Source organism: Garra rufa, chromosome 5 (genome assembly GCF_049309525.1).
Source record: "Garra rufa chromosome 5, GarRuf1.0, whole genome shotgun sequence".
Classification (NCBI taxonomy): Eukaryota; Metazoa; Chordata; class Actinopteri; order Cypriniformes; family Cyprinidae; genus Garra; species Garra rufa.
The window spans coordinates 26,752,226-26,772,699 of NC_133365.1; the positions used below are offsets into that span (position 1 = coordinate 26,752,226).

The following is a 20,474-nucleotide window of genomic DNA, read 5'->3' on the forward strand; positions in this document are numbered from 1 at the left end:
TGTGTGAGCTGTTTCATAGGTTTCAGACCTTCAGATGTAAGTGTTGCCTCTTACAAAAAAATCTGATTTTTATGTATTACATAAAGGTGACTGTTTTTTTTTTTACTATCGATTTATTTTTTGTAGAAACTCCTCTTCTTACAATGTGACTTTTATTTAACTCTAATTTAATTGAATAATCATATTACTTTATTAATGTAATCCAGCAGCACTACACTAGTGAAACTGCAAGTGTGGGCCTGGTGGCCTAACAGAAAATGCATCAGACTTTTAAGATGAGTACTATGGTTTGAATAACTTTTGGCTTGTTTAAAAGCTGCTGATTTGTGATTTAATGTGGGTCCAGTTGCGTACCGGAAAAAGCATTAGACTTCGCAGCTGAGTAATGTGTGTTTGATATACATTATAAAAAAAAAAAAAAAAAAAAAACTGTTCTAGTGCATTACAACCAATTTGGTTCAGCAGCCTTCCGAGCTGAGGATTGTGGTTTGAGTCCCATCTGGGTCAGTTGAAGCTGTATAAACTGCACTCTTGAAACTGCAATTGTGGGCCTAGTGGCCAGTTGCAGAAGACGTCAGAGTTTGGAGCTGAGTAGGTTAGAATCAGATCTGGGTTGTTTAAAAAGGTTCTTCTTGAGGATTGCCTAACAAATTATTGTTACTCACTGGAATGACAGTATTACTCTATTGCAGGGATGCCCAGGAGGCCCTTCAACAGTGCATGTTTTCCATGTTTCCTTAATCAAACACACCTGTTTCAGATCATCAGCTCATTAGTAGAGACTCCAAGACCTGAAATGGGTGTGTCAGACAAAGGAGAGATGCAAAATGTGCAGTGTTGGGGGGTCTCCAGGAACACGGTTGGGAACCACTGCTCTAGTGCAACTGCAAGTGTGGGTCCAGTGGCTCAATGGCAAACACTTCAGATTTTGAAGTGCAGTATTGGTGGTTTGAGTCACATCTGGGATGTTCAGAAGCTTCTTTTTGACAGTTGATTGTTCTGTAATTTGAATTCAATGGAATCACTGTACTAAGCAGCACTATTGCAGAGAAAACGCAAATGTGGCTCTAGTGGCCTAACAGTAAACGCATCAGGCTTGAAACTGCAATTGTGGGCTCAGAAGGCATCAGAGTTTGGAACTGACTACGTTAGAATCACCTCTGGGTTGTTCAAATGGTTCTTCTTCTTGGGCATTAGTTACTAAATTGTTGTTACTCACTGGAATGACAGTATTACTCTAGTGTAGGGGTGCCCAACCCTGTACCTGGAGACCAACTATCCTGCAAAGTTCATCTCCAACCCTGATTAAACACACCTTCACCGGCAAATATTCTCCTAGGTAGCACTTGTTAATTACAGACAGGTGTGTTGGAGCAGGGCTGGAACTAAAGTCTGCAGGCCGGTAGATCTCCAGGAACAGGGTTGGGCACCCCTGCTCTAGTGCAACAGTAAGTGTGGGTCCAGTGGCTCAATGGCAAACACTTCAGTTTTTGAAGTCCAGTATTGGTGGTTTGAGTCACATCTGGGATGTTTAGAAGCTTCTTTTTGACAGGTGATTGTTCTGTAATTTGAATTCAATGGAATCATTGTACTAATCTAATACAGCAGCACTACTGCAGAGAAAGCGCAAATGTGGCTCTAGTGGCCTAACAGTAAACGCATCAGGCTTTTGAGATGAGTACTATGGGTTTGAATAACTTCTGGGTTGTTTAAAAGCTGCTGCTTGGTGATCTAATGTGGGTCTAGCTGTGTAATGGAAATGGCATTAGACTTTGCAGCTGAGTACTGTGTGTTTGATTCACATTTGAAAATAAGTATTCGAGTGCATTAAAACCAATTTGTTAAGGCTGTTTTGAGGGCCCAGTGGCCTAATGGATAAGGCATCAGCCTTCGGAGCTGAGGATTGTGGGTTCGAGTCCCATCTGGGTCATGTAAATCTCTATGTGTAAGCTGTTTCATAGGATTCAGACCTTCAGATTTAAGCATTGTCTCATACAAAAAAAAAAAATCTGATTTTTATGTGTATTACATAAAGGTGACTGGTTTTTTTTTTACTATTGATTTATTTTTGTAGAAACTCCTCTTCTTACAATGTGACTTTTATTTAACTCTAATTTAATTGAATAATCATATTACTTTATTAATGTAATCCAGCAGCACTACACCAGTGAAACTGCAAGTGTGGGCCTGGTGGCCTAACAGAAAATGCATCAGACTTTTAAGATGAGTACTATGGTTTGAATAACTTTTGGCTTGTTTAAAAGCTGCTGATTGGTGATTTAATGTGGGTCCAGTTGCGTACCGGAAAAAGCATTAGACTTCGCAGCTGAGTAATGTGTGTTTGATATACATTTAAAAAAAAAAAAAACTGTTCTAGTGCATTACAACCAATTTGGTTCAGCAGCCTTCCGAGCTGAGGATTGTGGTTTGAGTCCCATCTGGGTCAGTTGAAGCTGTATAAACTGCACTCTTGAAACTGCAATTGTGGGCCTAGTGGCCAGTTGCAGAAGACGTCAGAGTTTGGAGCTGAGTAGGTTAGAATCAGATCTGGGTTGTTTAAAAATGTTCTTCTTCTTGAGGATTGCCTAACAAATTATTGTTACTCACTGGAATGACAGTATTACTCTATTGCAGGGATGCCCAGGAGGCCCTTCAACACTGCATGTTTTCCATGTTTCCTTAATCAAACACACCTGTTTCAGATCATCAGCTCATTAGTAGAGACTCCAAGACCTGAAATGGGTGTGTCAGACAAAGGAGAGATGCAAAATGTGCAGTGTTGGGGGGTCTCCAGGAACACGGTTGGGAACCACTGCTCTAGTGCAACTGCAAGTGTGGGTCCAGTTGCTCAATGGCAAACACTTCAGATTTTGAAGTGCAGTATTGGTGGTTTGAGTCACATCTGGGATGTTCAGAAGCTTCTTTTTGACAGTTGATTGTTCTGTAATTTGAATTCAATGGAATCACTGTACTAATCTAATACAGCAGAACTACTGCAGAGAAAGCGCAAATGTGGCTCTAGTGGCCTAACAGTAAACGCATCAGGCTTGAAACTGCAATTGTGGGCTCAGAAGGCATCAGAGTTTGGAACTGACTACGTTAGAATCACCTCTGGGTTGTTCAAATGGTTCTTCTTCTTGGGCATTAGTTACTAAATTGTTGTTACTCACTGGAATGACAGTATTACTCTAGTGTAGGGGTGCCCAACCCTGTACCTGGAGACCAACTATCCTGCAAAGTTCATCTCCAACCCTGATTAAACACACCTTCACCGGCAAATATTCTCCTAGGTAGCACTTGTTAATTACAGACAGGTGTGTTGGAGCAGGGCTGGAACTAAAGTCTGCAGGCCGGTAGATCTCCAGGAACAGGGTTGGGCACCCCTGCTCTAGTGCAACAGTAAGTGTGGGTCCAGTGGCTCAATGGCAAACACTTCAGTTTTTGAAGTCCAGTATTGGTGGTTTGAGTCACATCTGGGATGTTTAGAAGCTTCTTTTTGACAGGTGATTGTTCTGTAATTTGAATTCAATGGAATCATTGTACTAATCTAATACAGCAGCACTACTGCAGAGAAAGCGCAAATGTGGCTCTAGTGGCCTAACAGTAAACGCATCAGGCTTTTGAGATGAGTACTATGGGTTTGAATAACTTCTGGGTTGTTTAAAAGCTGCTGCTTGGTGATCTAATGTGGGTCTAGCTGTGTAATGGAAATGGCATTAGACTTTGCAGCTGAGTACTGTGTGTTTGATTCACATTTGAAAATAAGTATTCGAGTGCATTAAAACCAATTTGTTAAGGCTGTTTTGAGGGCCCAGTGGCCTAATGGATAAGGCATCAGCCTTCGGAGCTGAGGATTGTGGGTTCGAGTCCCATCTGGGTCATGTAAATCTCTATGTGTAAGCTGTTTCATAGGATTCAGACCTTCAGATTTAAGCATTGTCTCATACAAAAAAAAAAATCTGATTTTTATGTGTATTACATAAAGGTGACTGGTTTTTTTTTTACTATTGATTTATTTTTGTAGAAACTCCTCTTCTTACAATGTGACTTTTATTTAACTCTAATTTAATTGAATAATCATATTACTTTATTAATGTAATCCAGCAGCACTACACTAGTGAAACTGCAAGTGTGGGCCTGGTGGCCTAACAGAAAATGCATCAGACTTTTAAGATGAGTACTATGGTTTGAATAACTTTTGGCTTGTTTAAAAGCTGCTGATTGGTGATTTAATGTGGGTCCAGTTGCGTACCGGAAAAAGCATTAGACTTCGCAGCTGAGTAATGTGTGTTTGATATACATTTAAAAAAAAAAAAAACTGTTCTAGTGCATTACAACCAATTTGGTTCAGCAGCCTTCCGAGCTGAGGATTGTGGTTTGAGTCCCATCTGGGTCAGTTGAAGCTGTATAAACTGCACTCTTGAAACTGCAATTGTGGGCCTAGTGGCCAGTTGCAGAAGACGTCAGAGTTTGGAGCTGAGTAGGTTAGAATCAGATCTGGGTTGTTTAAAAATGTTCTTCTTCTTGAGGATTGCCTAACAAATTATTGTTACTCACTGGAATGACAGTATTACTCTATTGCAGGGATGCCCAGGAGGCCCTTCAACACTGCATGTTTTCCATGTTTCCTTAATCAAACACACCTGTTTCAGATCATCAGCTCATTAGTAGAGACTCCAAGACCTGAAATGGGTGTGTCAGACAAAGGAGAGATGCAAAATGTGCAGTGTTGGGGGGTCTCCAGGAACACGGTTGGGAACCACTGCTCTAGTGCAACTGCAAGTGTGGGTCCAGTTGCTCAATGGCAAACACTTCAGATTTTGAAGTGCAGTATTGGTGGTTTGAGTCACATCTGGGATGTTCAGAAGCTTCTTTTTGACAGTTGATTGTTCTGTAATTTGAATTCAATGGAATCACTGTACTAATCTAATACAGCAGAACTACTGCAGAGAAAGCGCAAATGTGGCTCTAGTGGCCTAACAGTAAACGCATCAGGCTTGAAACTGCAATTGTGGGCTCAGAAGGCATCAGAGTTTGGAACTGACTACGTTAGAATCACCTCTGGGTTGTTCAAATGGTTCTTCTTCTTGGGCATTAGTTACTAAATTGTTGTTACTCACTGGAATGACAGTATTACTCTAGTGTAGGGGTGCCCAACCCTGTACCTGGAGACCAACTATCCTGCAAAGTTCATCTCCAACCCTGATTAAACACACCTTCACCGGCAAATATTCTCCTAGGTAGCACTTGTTAATTACAGACAGGTGTGTTGGAGCAGGGCTGGAACTAAAGTCTGCAGGCCGGTAGATCTCCAGGAACAGGGTTGGGCACCCCTGCTCTAGTGCAACAGTAAGTGTGGGTCCAGTGGCTCAATGGCAAACACTTCAGTTTTTGAAGTCCAGTATTGGTGGTTTGAGTCACATCTGGGATGTTTAGAAGCTTCTTTTTGACAGGTGATTGTTCTGTAATTTGAATTCAATGGAATCATTGTACTAATCTAATACAGCAGCACTACTGCAGAGAAAGCGCAAATGTGGCTCTAGTGGCCTAACAGTAAACGCATCAGGCTTTTGAGATGAGTACTATGGGTTTGAATAACTTCTGGGTTGTTTAAAAGCTGCTGCTTGGTGATCTAATGTGGGTCTAGCTGTGTAATGGAAATGGCATTAGACTTTGCAGCTGAGTACTGTGTGTTTGATTCACATTTGAAAATAAGTATTCGAGTGCATTAAAACCAATTTGTTAAGGCTGTTTTGAGGGCCCAGTGGCCTAATGGATAAGGCATCAGCCTTCGGAGCTGAGGATTGTGGGTTCGAGTCCCATCTGGGTCATGTAAATCTCTATGTGTAAGCTGTTTCATAGGATTCAGACCTTCAGATTTAAGCATTGTCTCATACAAAAAAAAAAATCTGATTTTTATGTGTATTACATAAAGGTGACTGGTTTTTTTTTTTACTATTGATTTATTTTTGTAGAAACTCCTCTTCTTACAATGTGACTTTTATTTAACTCTAATTTAATTGAATAATCATATTACTTTATTAATGTAATCCAGCAGCACTACACTAGTGAAACTGCAAGTGTGGGCCTGGTGGCCTAACAGAAAATGCATAAGACTTTTAAGATGAGTACTATGGTTTGAATAACTTTTGGCTTGTTTAAAAGCTGCTGATTGGTGATTTAATGTGGGTCCAGTTGCGTACCGGAAAAAGCATTAGACTTCGCAGCTGAGTAATGTGTGTTTGATATACATTTAAAAAAAAAAAAAAAAAAAAAAACTGTTCTAGTGCATTACAACCAATTTGGTTCAGCAGCCTTCCGAGCTGAGGATTGCGGTTTGAGTCCCATCTGGGTCAGTTGAAGCTGTATGAACTGCACTCTTGAAACTGCAATTGTGGGCCTAGTGGCCAGTTGCAGAAGACGTCAGAGTTTGGAGCTGAGTAGGTTAGAATCAGATCTGGGTTGTTTAAAAATGTTCTTCTTCTTGAGGATTGCCTACCAAATTATTGTTACTCACTGGAATGACAGTATTACTCTATTGCAGGGATGCCCAGGAGGCCCTTCAACACTGCATGTTTTCCATGTCTCCTTAATCAAACACACCTGTTTCAGATCATCAGCTCATTAGTAGAGACTCCAAGACCTGAAATGGGTGTGTCAGACAAAGGAGAGATGCAAAATGTGCAGTGTTGGGGGGTCACCAGAAACGTGGTTGGGAACCACTGCTCTAGTGCAACTTTAAGTGTGGGTCCAGTGGCTCAATGGCAAACACTTCAGATTTTGAAGTGCAGTATTGGTGGTTTGAGTCACATCTGGGATGTTCAGAAGCTTCTTTTTGACAGTTGATTGTTCTGTAATTTGAATTCAATGGAATCACTGTACTAATCTAATACAGCAGAACTACTGCAGAGAAAGCGCAAATGTGGCTCTAGTGGCCTAACAGTAAACGCATCAGGCTTGAAACTGCAATTGTGGGCTCAGAAGGCATCAGAGTTTGGAACTGACTACGTTAGAATCACCTCTGGGTTGTTCAAATGGTTCTTCTTCTTGGGCATTAGTTACTAAATTGTTGTTACTCACTGGAATGACAGTATTACTCTAGTGTAGGGGTGCCCAACCCTGTACCTGGAGACCAACTATCCTGCAAAGTTCATCTCCAACCCTGATTAAACACACCTTCACCGGCAAATATTCTCCTAGGTAGCACTTGTTAATTACAGACAGGTGTGTTGGAGCAGGGCTGGAACTAAAGTCTGCAGGCCGGTAGATCTCCAGGAACAGGGTTGGGCACCCCTGCTCTAGTGCAACAGTAAGTGTGGGTCCAGTGGCTCAATGGCAAACACTTCAGTTTTTGAAGTCCAGTATTGGTGGTTTGAGTCACATCTGGGATGTTTAGAAGCTTCTTTTTGACAGGTGATTGTTCTGTAATTTGAATTCAATGGAATCATTGTACTAATCTAATACAGCAGCACTACTGCAGAGAAAGCGCAAATGTGGCTCTAGTGGCCTAACAGTAAACGCATCAGGCTTTTGAGATGAGTACTATGGGTTTGAATAACTTCTGGGTTGTTTAAAAGCTGCTGCTTGGTGATCTAATGTGGGTCTAGCTGTGTAATGGAAATGGCATTAGACTTTGCAGCTGAGTACTGTGTGTTTGATTCACATTTGAAAATAAGTATTCGAGTGCATTAAAACCAATTTGTTAAGGCTGTTTTGAGGGCCCAGTGGCCTAATGGATAAGGCATCAGCCTTCGGAGCTGAGGATTGTGGGTTCGAGTCCCATCTGGGTCATATAAAACTCTATGTGTAAGCTGTTTCATAGGATTCAGACCTTCAGATTTAAGCATTGTCTCATACAAAAAAAAAAATCTGATTTTTATGTGTATTACATAAAGGTGACTGGTTTTTTTTTTACTATTGATTTATTTTTGTAGAAACTCCTCTTCTTACAATGTGACTTTTATTTAACTCTAATTTAATTGAATAATCATATTACTTTATTAATGTAATCCAGCAGCACTACACTAGTGAAACTGCAAGTGTGGGCCTGGTGGCCTAACAGAAAATGCATAAGACTTTTAAGATGAGTACTATGGTTTGAATAACTTTTGGCTTGTTTAAAAGCTGCTGATTGGTGATTTAATGTGGGTCCAGTTGCGTACCGGAAAAAGTATTAGACTTCGCAGCTGAGTAATGTGTGTTTGATATACATTTAAAAAAAAAAAAAAAAAAAAAAAACTGTTCTAGTGCATTACAACCAATTTGGTTCAGCAGCCTTCCGAGCTGAGGATTGCGGTTTGAGTCCCATCTGGGTCAGTTGAAGCTGTATGAACTGCACTCTTGAAACTGCAATTGTGGGCCTAGTGGCCAGTTGCAGAAGACGTCAGAGTTTGGAGCTGAGTAGGTTAGAATCAGATCTGGGTTGTTTAAAAATGTTCTTCTTCTTGAGGATTGCCTACCAAATTATTGTTACTCACTGGAATGACAGTATTACTCTATTGCAGGGATGCCCAGGAGGCCCTTCAACACTGCATGTTTTCCATGTCTCCTTAATCAAACACACCTGTTTCAGATCATCAGCTCATTAGTAGAGACTCCAAGACCTGAAATGGGTGTGTCAGACAAAGGAGAGATGCAAAATGTGCAGTGTTGGGGGGTCACCAGAAACGTGGTTGGGAACCACTGCTCTAGTGCAACTTTAAGTGTGGGTCCAGTGGCTCAATGGCAAACACTTCAGATTTTGAAGTGCAGTATTGGTGGTTTGAGTCACATCTGGGATGTTCAGAAGCTTCTTTTTGACAGTTGATTGTTCTGTAATTTGAATTCAATGGAATCACTGTACTAATCTAATACAGCAGAACTACTGCAGAGAAAGCGCAAATGTGGCTCTAGTGGCCTAACAGTAAACGCATCAGGCTTGAAACTGCAATTGTGGGCTCAGAAGGCATCAGAGTTTGGAACTGACTACGTTAGAATCACCTCTGGGTTGTTCAAATGGTTCTTCTTCTTGGGCATTAGTTACTAAATTGTTGTTACTCACTGGAATGACAGTATTACTCTAGTGTAGGGGTGCCCAACCCTGTACCTGGAGACCAACTATCCTGCAAAGTTCATCTCCAACCCTGATTAAACACACCTTCACCGGCAAATATTCTCCTAGGTAGCACTTGTTAATTACAGACAGGTGTGTTGGAGCAGGGCTGGAATTAAAGTCTGCAGGCCGGTAGATCTCCAGGAACAGGGTTGGGCACCCCTGCTCTAGTGCAACAGTAAGTGTGGGTCCAGTGGCTCAATGGCAAACACTTCAGTTTTTGAAGTCCAGTATTGGTGGTTTGAGTCACATCTGGGATGTTTAGAAGCTTCTTTTTGACAGGTGATTGTTCTGTAATTTGAATTCAATGGAATCATTGTACTAACCTAATACAGCAGCACTACTGCAGAGAAAGCGCAAATGTGGCTCTAGTGGCCTTACAGTAAACGCATCAGGCTTTTGAGATGAGTACTATGGGTTTGAATAACTTCTGGGTTGTTTAAAAGCTGCTGCTTGGTGATCTAATGTGGGTCTAGCTGCGTACTGGAAAAGGCATTAGACTTTGCAGCTGAGTACTCTGTGTTTGATTCACATTTGAAAATAAGTATTCGAGTGCATTAAAACCAATTTGTTAAGGCTGTTTTGAGGGCCCAGTGGCCTAATGGATAAGGCATCAGCCTTCGGAGCTGAGGATTTTGGGTTCGAGTCCCATCTGGGTCATATAAAACTGCATTTGTGAGCTGTTTCATAGGTTTCAGACCTTCAGATGTAAGTGTTGCCTCTTACAAAAAAATCTGATTTTTATGTATTACATAAAGGTGACTGTTTTTTTTTTTTTTTACTATCGATTTATTTTTTGTAGAAACTCTTCTTCTTACAATGTGACTTTTATTTAACTCTAATTTAATTGAATAATCATATTACTTTATTAATGTAATCCAGCAGCACTACACCAGTGAAACTGCAAGTGTGGGCCTGGTGGCCTAACAGAAAATGCATCAGACTTTTAAGATGAGTACTATGGTTTGAATAACTTTTGGCTTGTTTAAAAGCTGCTGATTGGTGATTTAATGTGGGTCCAGTTGCGTACCGGAAAAAGCATTAGACTTCGCAGCTGAGTAATGTGTGTTTGATATACATTTAAAAAAAAAAAAAAACTGTTCTAGTGCATTACAACCAATTTGGTTCAGCAGCCTTCCGAGCTGAGGATTGTGGTTTGAGTCCCATCTGGGTCAGTTGAAGCTGTATAAACTGCACTCTTGAAACTGCAATTGTGGGCCTAGTGGCCAGTTGCAGAAGACGTCAGAGTTTGGAGCTGAGTAGGTTAGAATCAGATCTGGGTTGTTTAAAAAGGTTCTTCTTCTTGAGGATTGCCTAACAAAGTATTGTTACTCACTGGAATGACAGTATTACTCTATTGCAGGGATGCCCAGGAGGCCCTTCAACACTGCATGTTTTCCATGTTTCCTTAATCAAACACACCTGTTTCAGATCATCAGCTCATTAGTAGAGACTCCAAGACCTGAAATGGGTGTGTCAGACAAAGGAGAGATGCAAAATGTGCAGTGTTGGGGGGTCTCCAGGAACACGGTTGGGAACCACTGCTCTAGTGCAACTGCAAGTGTGGGTCCAGTTGCTCAATGGCAAACACTTCAGATTTTGAAGTGCAGTATTGGTGGTTTGAGTCACATCTGGGATGTTCAGAAGCTTCTTTTTGACAGTTGATTGTTCTGTAATTTGAATTCAATGGAATCACTGTACTAAGCAGCACTATTGCAGAGAAAACGCAAATGTGGCTCTAGTGGCCTAACAGTAAACGCATCAGGCTTGAAACTGCAATTGTGGGCTCAGAAGGCATCAGAGTTTGGAACTGACTACGTTAGAATCACCTCTGGGTTGTTCAAATGGTTCTTCTTCTTGGGCATTAGTTACTAAATTGTTGTTACTCACTGGAATGACAGTATTACTCTAGTGTAGGGGTGCCCAACCCTGTACCTGGAGACCAACTATCCTGCAAAGTTCATCTCCAACCCTGATTAAACACACCTTCACCGGCAAATATTCTCCTAGGTAGCACTTGTTAATTACAGACAGGTGTGTTGGAGCAGGGCTGGAACTAAAGTCTGCAGGCCGGTAGATCTCCAGGAACAGGGTTGGGCACCCCTGCTCTAGTGCAACAGTAAGTGTGGGTCCAGTGGCTCAATGGCAAACACTTCAGTTTTTGAAGTCCAGTATTGGTGGTTTGAGTCACATCTGGGATGTTTAGAAGCTTCTTTTTGACAGGTGATTGTTCTGTAATTTGAATTCAATGGAATCATTGTACTAATCTAATACAGCAGCACTACTGCAGAGAAAGCGCAAATGTGGCTCTAGTGGCCTAACAGTAAACGCATCAGGCTTTTGAGATGAGTACTATGGGTTTGAATAACTTCTGGGTTGTTTAAAAGCTGCTGCTTGGTGATCTAATGTGGGTCTAGCTGTGTAATGGAAATGGCATTAGACTTTGCAGCTGAGTACTGTGTGTTTGATTCACATTTGAAAATAAGTATTCGAGTGCATTAAAACCAATTTGTTAAGGCTGTTTTGAGGGCCCAGTGGCCTAATGGATAAGGCATCAGCCTTCGGAGCTGAGGATTGTGGGTTCGAGTCCCATCTGGGTCATGTAAATCTCTATGTGTAAGCTGTTTCATAGGATTCAGACCTTCAGATTTAAGCATTGTCTCATACAAAAAAAAAAATCTGATTTTTATGTGTATTACATAAAGGTGACTGGTTTTTTTTTTACTATTGATTTATTTTTGTAGAAACTCCTCTTCTTACAATGTGACTTTTATTTAACTCTAATTTAATTGAATAATCATATTACTTTATTAATGTAATCCAGCAGCACTACACTAGTGAAACTGCAAGTGTGGGCCTGGTGGCCTAACAGAAAATGCATAAGACTTTTAAGATGAGTACTATGGTTTGAATAACTTTTGGCTTGTTTAAAAGCTGCTGATTGGTGATTTAATGTGGGTCCAGTTGCGTACCGGAAAAAGCATTAGACTTCGCAGCTGAGTAATGTGTGTTTGATATACATTTAAAAAAAAAAAAAAAAAAAAAAAAACTGTTCTAGTGCATTACAACCAATTTGGTTCAGCAGCCTTCCGAGCTGAGGATTGCGGTTTGAGTCCCATCTGGGTCAGTTGAAGCTGTATGAACTGCACTCTTGAAACTGCAATTGTGGGCCTAGTGGCCAGTTGCAGAAGACGTCAGAGTTTGGAGCTGAGTAGGTTAGAATCAGATCTGGGTTGTTTAAAAATGTTCTTCTTCTTGAGGATTGCCTACCAAATTATTGTTACTCACTGGAATGACAGTATTACTCTATTGCAGGGATGCCCAGGAGGCCCTTCAACACTGCATGTTTTCCATGTCTCCTTAATCAAACACACCTGTTTCAGATCATCAGCTCATTAGTAGAGACTCCAAGACCTGAAATGGGTGTGTCAGACAAAGGAGAGATGCAAAATGTGCAGTGTTGGGGGGTCACCAGAAACGTGGTTGGGAACCACTGCTCTAGTGCAACTTTAAGTGTGGGTCCAGTGGCTCAATGGCAAACACTTCAGATTTTGAAGTGCAGTATTGGTGGTTTGAGTCACATCTGGGATGTTCAGAAGCTTCTTTTTGACAGTTGATTGTTCTGTAATTTGAATTCAATGGAATCACTGTACTAATCTAATACAGCAGAACTACTGCAGAGAAAGCGCAAATGTGGCTCTAGTGGCCTAACAGTAAACGCATCAGGCTTGAAACTGCAATTGTGGGCTCAGAAGGCATCAGAGTTTGGAACTGACTACGTTAGAATCACCTCTGGGTTGTTCAAATGGTTCTTCTTCTTGGGCATTAGTTACTAAATTGTTGTTACTCACTGGAATGACAGTATTACTCTAGTGTAGGGGTGCCCAACCCTGTACCTGGAGACCAACTATCCTGCAAAGTTCATCTCCAACCCTGATTAAACACACCTTCACCGGCAAATATTCTCCTAGGTAGCACTTGTTAATTACAGACAGGTGTGTTGGAGCAGGGCTGGAACTAAAGTCTGCAGGCCGGTAGATCTCGAGGAACAGGGTTGGGCACCCCTGCTCTAGTGCAACAGTAAGTGTGGGTCCAGTGGCTCAATGGCAAACACTTCAGTTTTTGAAGTCCAGTATTGGTGGTTTGAGTCACATCTGGGATGTTTAGAAGCTTCTTTTTGACAGGTGATTGTTCTGTAATTTGAATTCAATGGAATCATTGTACTAACCTAATACAGCAGCACTACTGCAGAGAAAGCGCAAATGTGGCTCTAGTGGCCTTACAGTAAACGCATCAGGCTTTTGAGATGAGTACTATGGGTTTGAATAACTTCTGGGTTGTTTAAAAGCTGCTGCTTGGTGATCTAATGTGGGTCTAGCTGCGTACTGGAAAAGGCATTAGACTTTGCAGCTGAGTACTCTGTGTTTGATTCACATTTGAAAATAAGTATTCGAGTGCATTAAAACCAATTTGTTAAGGCTGTTTTGAGGGCCCAGTGGCCTAATGGATAAGGCATCAGCCTTCGGAGCTGAGGATTGTGGGTTCGAGTCCCATCTGGGTCATATAAAACTGCATGTGTGAGCTGTTTCATAGGTTTCAGACCTTCAGATGTAAGTGTTGCCTCTTACAAAAAAATCTGATTTTTATGTATTACATAAAGGTGACTGTTTTTTTTTTTTTTTACTATCGATTTATTTTTTGTAGAAACTCCTCTTCTTACAATGTGACTTTTATTTAACTCTAATTTAATTGAATAATCATATTACTTTATTAATGTAATCCAGCAGCACTACACTAGTGAAACTGCAAGTGTGGGCCTGGTGGCCTAACAGAAAATGCATCAGACTTTTAAGATGAGTACTATGGTTTGAATAACTTTTGGCTTGTTTAAAAGCTGCTGATTTGTGATTTAATGTGGGTCCAGTTGCGTACCGGAAAAAGCATTAGACTTCGCAGCTGAGTAATGTGTGTTTGATATACATTATAAAAAAAAAAAAAAAAAAAAAAAAAAAAACTGTTCTAGTGCATTACAACCAATTTGGTTCAGCAGCCTTCCGAGCTGAGGATTGTGGTTTGAGTCCCATCTGGGTCAGTTGAAGCTGTATAAACTGCACTCTTGAAACTGCAATTGTGGGCCTAGTGGCCAGTTGCAGAAGACGTCAGAGTTTGGAGCTGAGTAGGTTAGAATCAGATCTGGGTTGTTTAAAAAGGTTCTTCTTGAGGATTGCCTAACAAATTATTGTTACTCACTGGAATGACAGTATTACTCTATTGCAGGGATGCCCAGGAGGCCCTTCAACAGTGCATGTTTTCCATGTTTCCTTAATCAAACACACCTGTTTCAGATCATCAGCTCATTAGTAGAGACTCCAAGACCTGAAATGGGTGTGTCAGACAAAGGAGAGATGCAAAATGTGCAGTGTTGGGGGGTCTCCAGGAACACGGTTGGGAACCACTGCTCTAGTGCAACTGCAAGTGTGGGTCCAGTGGCTCAATGGCAAACACTTCAGATTTTGAAGTGCAGTATTGGTGGTTTGAGTCACATCTGGGATGTTCAGAAGCTTCTTTTTGACAGTTGATTGTTCTGTAATTTGAATTCAATGGAATCACTGTACTAAGCAGCACTATTGCAGAGAAAACGCAAATGTGGCTCTAGTGGCCTAACAGTAAACGCATCAGGCTTGAAACTGCAATTGTGGGCTCAGAAGGCATCAGAGTTTGGAACTGACTACGTTAGAATCACCTCTGGGTTGTTCAAATGGTTCTTCTTCTTGGGCATTAGTTACTAAATTGTTGTTACTCACTGGAATGACAGTATTACTCTAGTGTAGGGGTGCCCAACCCTGTACCTGGAGACCAACTATCCTGCAAAGTTCATCTCCAACCCTGATTAAACACACCTTCACCGGCAAATATTCTCCTAGGTAGCACTTGTTAATTACAGACAGGTGTGTTGGAGCAGGGCTGGAACTAAAGTCTGCAGGCCGGTAGATCTCCAGGAACAGGGTTGGGCACCCCTGCTCTAGTGCAACAGTAAGTGTGGGTCCAGTGGCTCAATGGCAAACACTTCAGTTTTTGAAGTCCAGTATTGGTGGTTTGAGTCACATCTGGGATGTTTAGAAGCTTCTTTTTGACAGGTGATTGTTCTGTAATTTGAATTCAATGGAATCATTGTACTAATCTAATACAGCAGCACTACTGCAGAGAAAGCGCAAATGTGGCTCTAGTGGCCTAACAGTAAACGCATCAGGCTTTTGAGATGAGTACTATGGGTTTGAATAACTTCTGGGTTGTTTAAAAGCTGCTGCTTGGTGATCTAATGTGGGTCTAGCTGTGTAATGGAAATGGCATTAGACTTTGCAGCTGAGTACTGTGTGTTTGATTCACATTTGAAAATAAGTATTCGAGTGCATTAAAACCAATTTGTTAAGGCTGTTTTGAGGGCCCAGTGGCCTAATGGATAAGGCATCAGCCTTCGGAGCTGAGGATTGTGGGTTCGAGTCCCATCTGGGTCATATAAAACTCTATGTGTAAGCTGTTTCATAGGATTCAGACCTTCAGATTTAAGCATTGTCTCATACAAAAAAAAAAATCTGATTTTTATGTGTATTACATAAAGGTGACTGGTTTTTTTTTTACTATTGATTTATTTTTGTAGAAACTCCTCTTCTTACAATGTGACTTTTATTTAACTCTAATTTAATTGAATAATCATATTACTTTATTAATGTAATCCAGCAGCACTACACTAGTGAAACTGCAAGTGTGGGCCTGGTGGCCTAACAGAAAATGCATAAGACTTTTAAGATGAGTACTATGGTTTGAATAACTTTTGGCTTGTTTAAAAGCTGCTGATTGGTGATTTAATGTGGGTCCAGTTGCGTACCGGAAAAAGCATTAGACTTCGCAGCTGAGTAATGTGTGTTTGATATACATTTAAAAAAAAAAAAAAAAAAAAAACTGTTCTAGTGCATTACAACCAATTTGGTTCAGCAGCCTTCCGAGCTGAGGATTGCGGTTTGAGTCCCATCTGGGTCAGTTGAAGCTGTATGAACTGCACTCTTGAAACTGCAATTGTGGGCCTAGTGGCCAGTTGCAGAAGACGTCAGAGTTTGGAGCTGAGTAGGTTAGAATCAGATCTGGGTTGTTTAAAAATGTTCTTCTTCTTGAGGATTGCCTACCAAATTATTGTTACTCACTGGAATGACAGTATTACTCTATTGCAGGGATGCCCAGGAGGCCCTTCAACACTGCATGTTTTCCATGTCTCCTTAATCAAACACACCTGTTTCAGATCATCAGCTCATTAGTAGAGACTCCAAGACCTGAAATGGGTGTGTCAGACAAAGGAGAGATGCAAAATGTGCAGTGTTGGGGGGTCACCAGAAACGTGGTTGGGAACCACTGCTCTAGTGCAACTTTAAGTGTGGGTCCAGTGGCTCAATGGCAAACACTTCAGATTTTGAAGTGCAGTATTGGTGGTTTGAGTCACATCTGGGATGTTCAGAAGCTTCTTTTTGACAGTTGATTGTTCTGTAATTTGAATTCAATGGAATCACTGTACTAATCTAATACAGCAGAACTACTGCAGAGAAAGCGCAAATGTGGCTCTAGTGGCCTAACAGTAAACGCATCAGGCTTGAAACTGCAATTGTGGGCTCAGAAGGCATCAGAGTTTGGAACTGACTACGTTAGAATCACCTCTGGGTTGTTCAAATGGTTCTTCTTCTTGGGCATTAGTTACTAAATTGTTGTTACTCACTGGAATGACAGTATTACTCTAGTGTAGGGGTGCCCAACCCTGTACCTGGAGACCAACTATCCTGCAAAGTTCATCTCCAACCCTGATTAAACACACCTTCACCGGCAAATATTCTCCTAGGTAGCACTTGTTAATTACAGACAGGTGTGTTGGAGCAGGGCTGGAACTAAAGTCTGCAGGCCGGTAGATCTCGAGGAACAGGGTTGGGCACCCCTGCTCTAGTGCAACAGTAAGTGTGGGTCCAGTGGCTCAATGGCAAACACTTCAGTTTTTGAAGTCCAGTATTGGTGGTTTGAGTCACATCTGGGATGTTTAGAAGCTTCTTTTTGACAGGTGATTGTTCTGTAATTTGAATTCAATGGAATCATTGTACTAACCTAATACAGCAGCACTACTGCAGAGAAAGCGCAAATGTGGCTCTAGTGGCCTTACAGTAAACGCATCAGGCTTTTGAGATGAGTACTATGGGTTTGAATAACTTCTGGGTTGTTTAAAAGCTGCTGCTTGGTGATCTAATGTGGGTCTAGCTGCGTACTGGAAAAGGCATTAGACTTTGCAGCTGAGTACTCTGTGTTTGATTCACATTTGAAAATAAGTATTCGAGTGCATTAAAACCAATTTGTTAAGGCTGTTTTGAGGGCCCAGTGGCCTAATGGATAAGGCATCAGCCTTCGGAGCTGAGGATTGTGGGTTCGAGTCCCATCTGGGTCATATAAAACTGCATGTGTGAGCTGTTTCATAGGTTTCAGACCTTCAGATGTAAGTGTTGCCTCTTACAAAAAAATCTGATTTTTATGTATTACATAAAGGTGACTGTTTTTTTTTTTTTTTTACTATCGATTTATTTTTTGTAGAAACTCCTCTTCTTACAATGTGACTTTTATTTAACTCTAATTTAATTGAATAATCATATTACTTTATTAATGTAATCCAGCAGCACTACACTAGTGAAACTGCAAGTGTGGGCCTGGTGGCCTAACAGAAAATGCATCAGACTTTTAAGATGAGTACTATGGTTTGAATAACTTTTGGCTTGTTTAAAAGCTGCTGATTTGTGATTTAATGTGGGTCCAGTTGCGTACCGGAAAAAGCATTAGACTTCGCAGCTGAGTAATGTGTGTTTGATATACATTATAAAAAAAAAAAAAAAAAAAAACTGTTCTAGTGCATTACAACCAATTTGGTTCAGCAGCCTTCCGAGCTGAGGATTGTGGTTTGAGTCCCATCTGGGTCAGTTGAAGCTGTATAAACTGCACTCTTGAAACTGCAATTGTGGGCCTAGTGGCCAGTTGCAGAAGACGTCAGAGTTTGGAGCTGAGTAGGTTAGAATCAGATCTGGGTTGTTTAAAAAGGTTCTTCTTGAGGATTGCCTAACAAATTATTGTTACTCACTGGAATGACAGTATTACTCTATTGCAGGGATGCCCAGGAGGCCCTTCAACAGTGCATGTTTTCCATGTTTCCTTAATCAAACACACCTGTTTCAGATCATCAGCTCATTAGTAGAGACTCCAAGACCTGAAATGGGTGTGTCAGACAAAGGAGAGATGCAAAATGTGCAGTGTTGGGGGGTCTCCAGGAACACGGTTGGGAACCACTGCTCTAGTGCAACTGCAAGTGTGGGTCCAGTGGCTCAATGGCAAACACTTCAGATTTTGAAGTGCAGTATTGGTGGTTTGAGTCACATCTGGGATGTTCAGAAGCTTCTTTTTGACAGTTGATTGTTCTGTAATTTGAATTCAATGGAATCACTGTACTAAGCAGCACTATTGCAGAGAAAACGCAAATGTGGCTCTAGTGGCCTAACAGTAAACGCATCAGGCTTGAAACTGCAATTGTGGGCTCAGAAGGCATCAGAGTTTGGAACTGACTACGTTAGAATCACCTCTGGGTTGTTCAAATGGTTCTTCTTCTTGGGCATTAGTTACTAAATTGTTGTTACTCACTGGAATGACAGTATTACTCTAGTGTAGGGGTGCCCAACCCTGTACCTGGAGACCAACTATCCTGCAAAGTTCATCTCCAACCCTGATTAAACACACCTTCACCGGCAAATATTCTCCTAGGTAGCACTTGTTAATTACAGACAGGTGTGTTGGAGCAGGGCTGGAACTAAAGTCTGCAGGCCGGTAGATCTCCAGGAACAGGGTTGGGCACCCCTGCTCTAGTGCAACAGTAAGTGTGGGTCCAGTGGCTCAATGGCAAACACTTCAGTTTTTGAAGTCCAGTATTGGTGGTTTGAGTCACATCTGGGATGTTTAGAAGCTTCTTTTTGACAGGTGATTGTTCTGTAATTTGAATTCAATGGAATCATTGTACTAATCTAATACAGCAGCACTACTGCAGAGAAAGCGCAAATGTGGCTCTAGTGGCCTAACAGTAAACGCATCAGGCTTTTGAGATGAGTACTATGGGTTTGAATAACTTCTGGGTTGTTTAAAAGCTGCTGCTTGGTGATCTAATGTGGGTCTAGCTGTGTAATGGAAATGGCATTAGACTTTGCAGCTGAGTACTGTGTGTTTGATTCACATTTGAAAATAAGTATTCGAGTGCATTAAAACCAATTTGTTAAGGCTGTTTTGAGGGCCCAGTGGCCTAATGGATAAGGCATCAGCCTTCGGAGCTGAGGATTGTGGGTTCGAGTCCCATCTGGGTCATATAAAACTCTATGTGTAAGCTGTTTCATAGGATTCAGACCTTCAGATTTAAGCATTGTCTCATACAAAAAAAAAAATCTGATTTTTATGTGTATTACATAAAGGTGACTGGTTTTTTTTTTACTATTGATTTATTTTTGTAGAAACTCCTCTTCTTACAATGTGACTTTTATTTAACTCTAATTTAATTGAATAATCATATTACTTTATTAATGTAATCCAGCAGCACTACACTAGTGAAACTGCAAGTGTGGGCCTGGTGGCCTAACAGAAAATGCATAAGACTTTTAAGATGAGTACTATGGTTTGAATAACTTTTGGCTTGTTTAAAAGCTGCTGATTGGTGATTTAATGTGGGTCCAGTTGCGTACCGGAAAAAGCATTAGACTTCGCAGCTGAGTAATGTGTGTTTGATATACATTTAAAAAAAAAAAAAAAAAAAAAAAACTGTTCTAGTGCATTACAACCAATTTGGTTCAGCAGCCTTCCGAGCTGAGGATTGCGGTTTGAGTCCCATCTGGGTCAGTTGAAGCTGTATGAACTGCACTCTTGAAACTGCAATTGTGGGCCTAGTGGCCAGTTGCAGAAGACGTCAGAGTTTGGAGCTGAGTAGGTTAGAATCAGATCTGGGTTGTTTAAAAATGTTCTTCTTCTTGAGGATTGCCTACCAAATTATTGTTACTCACTGGAATGACAGTATTACTCTATTGCAGGGATGCCCAGGAGGCCCTTCAACACTGCATGTTTTCCATGTCTCCTTAATCAAACACACCTGTTTCAGATCATCAGCTCATTAGTAGAGACTCCAAGACCTGAAATGGGTGTGTCAGACAAAGGAGAGATGCAAAATGTGCAGTGTTGGGGGGTCACCAGAAACGTGGTTGGGAACCACTGCTCTAGTGCAACTTTAAGTGTGGGTCCAGTGGCTCAATGGCAAACACTTCAGATTTTGAAGTGCAGTATT

At 41.1% G+C, this 20,474-nt stretch overlaps 10 non-coding genes across 10 annotated transcripts; all 10 read left to right on the top strand.

Moving 5' to 3' along the window:
• The first annotated feature begins 1,857 nt into the window (after window positions 1-1,857).
• On the top strand, window positions 1,858-1,930 carry trnar-ucg (transfer RNA arginine (anticodon UCG)). Its single transcript has one exon. It is a non-coding gene; the product is annotated as a tRNA-Arg (tRNA).
• A 1,878-nt stretch (window positions 1,931-3,808) lies between these two features.
• trnar-ucg (transfer RNA arginine (anticodon UCG)) lies at window positions 3,809-3,881 on the top strand. The gene has a single exon. It is a non-coding gene; the product is annotated as a tRNA-Arg (tRNA).
• Window positions 3,882-5,758: 1,877 nt separating this feature from the next.
• On the top strand, window positions 5,759-5,831 carry trnar-ucg (transfer RNA arginine (anticodon UCG)). The gene has a single exon. It is a non-coding gene; the product is annotated as a tRNA-Arg (tRNA).
• Window positions 5,832-7,718: 1,887 nt separating this feature from the next.
• Window positions 7,719-7,791, top strand: trnar-ucg (transfer RNA arginine (anticodon UCG)). The gene has a single exon. It is a non-coding gene; the product is annotated as a tRNA-Arg (tRNA).
• Window positions 7,792-9,678: 1,887 nt separating this feature from the next.
• trnar-ucg (transfer RNA arginine (anticodon UCG)) lies at window positions 9,679-9,751 on the top strand. Its single transcript has one exon. It is a non-coding gene; the product is annotated as a tRNA-Arg (tRNA).
• Window positions 9,752-11,619: 1,868 nt separating this feature from the next.
• Window positions 11,620-11,692, top strand: trnar-ucg (transfer RNA arginine (anticodon UCG)). Its single transcript has one exon. It is a non-coding gene; the product is annotated as a tRNA-Arg (tRNA).
• A 1,888-nt stretch (window positions 11,693-13,580) lies between these two features.
• Window positions 13,581-13,653, top strand: trnar-ucg (transfer RNA arginine (anticodon UCG)). The gene has a single exon. It is a non-coding gene; the product is annotated as a tRNA-Arg (tRNA).
• A 1,880-nt stretch (window positions 13,654-15,533) lies between these two features.
• On the top strand, window positions 15,534-15,606 carry trnar-ucg (transfer RNA arginine (anticodon UCG)). The gene has a single exon. It is a non-coding gene; the product is annotated as a tRNA-Arg (tRNA).
• Window positions 15,607-17,491: 1,885 nt separating this feature from the next.
• Window positions 17,492-17,564, top strand: trnar-ucg (transfer RNA arginine (anticodon UCG)). The gene has a single exon. It is a non-coding gene; the product is annotated as a tRNA-Arg (tRNA).
• Window positions 17,565-19,437: 1,873 nt separating this feature from the next.
• trnar-ucg (transfer RNA arginine (anticodon UCG)) lies at window positions 19,438-19,510 on the top strand. The gene has a single exon. It is a non-coding gene; the product is annotated as a tRNA-Arg (tRNA).
• The last annotated feature ends 964 nt before the right edge of the window (window positions 19,511-20,474 follow it).